The sequence below is a fragment of the Ptychodera flava genome, chromosome 18, assembly GCF_041260155.1.
Source record: "Ptychodera flava strain L36383 chromosome 18, AS_Pfla_20210202, whole genome shotgun sequence".
Classification (NCBI taxonomy): domain Eukaryota; kingdom Metazoa; phylum Hemichordata; class Enteropneusta; family Ptychoderidae; genus Ptychodera; species Ptychodera flava.
This window is the reverse complement of record NC_091945.1, coordinates 28,993,974-28,994,805: the sequence shown is the minus strand read 5'-3', so window position 1 is coordinate 28,994,805 and position 832 is coordinate 28,993,974.

The window sequence follows — 832 nt, the reverse complement described above, 5'->3', positions numbered from 1 at the left end:
TTTCCCTGAGGAATCTTTCAACCATTCTCTTTCAAAATCAAGATTGGGTCACCGTGCAAAGTTTGGTACTAGGAAACAAATAAGATTTACGGATATTTAAACTTCAAAATGGCCTGTGTTAACTCTATTGAGAAAAATGAAATTTTTGAATTTCGAAAAACTAAGTAGGTGAAAAGTTTTCTTACACCAAGAGCTTTAAAATGAACCCCCACATGTGGTATATCAGAAAGGAATTGTAAAAGTTTGAGAGTCCAAATATCTGTCCCCGGGGCGCGTTCTCCCTGAAGCAAATATTGAAATGACTCTTATTCAAAATGTAACAACTTCATTGACAAACAAAATTGTCGTTTTCTTATTTAGCATTTACATAAAGAAGATAATGCGATAATTTCACAAATTTGCCATGTCTTGTCCATTGGGAAAGAGACAAATCCAATCACTGGGACCGAAAACGCGGCATTGCCAGATTAGGGACTTAAAGATAGCATGTACCGTTAAATACGGACATTACAGCGCAGACTATTACGTCAACATGTGCGTTCATAGCCTCAAAACATACAATCGCATAAGGAAGTTCAATTCAACATGCAACTCCAAAAGGAAATTTTACTTTTGTTGTAATCCCATTTGTCACTCTTCTTCTTTCTCCCGTTCTTTTCTCTCTGTGTTACTTCCCTGTTTCTTCCTTTTCTTTCCTTTCGCATTATTCTTTTTTTTCCATCGGAGCAACTGTTTGGGTTTTTTGTGTGTGATATTAAGCTTTCTCTGTTCTGTAGATTTTCATCATTGTCAGGGAACATAAACGTGACCAACAACCACAACGACAACATGG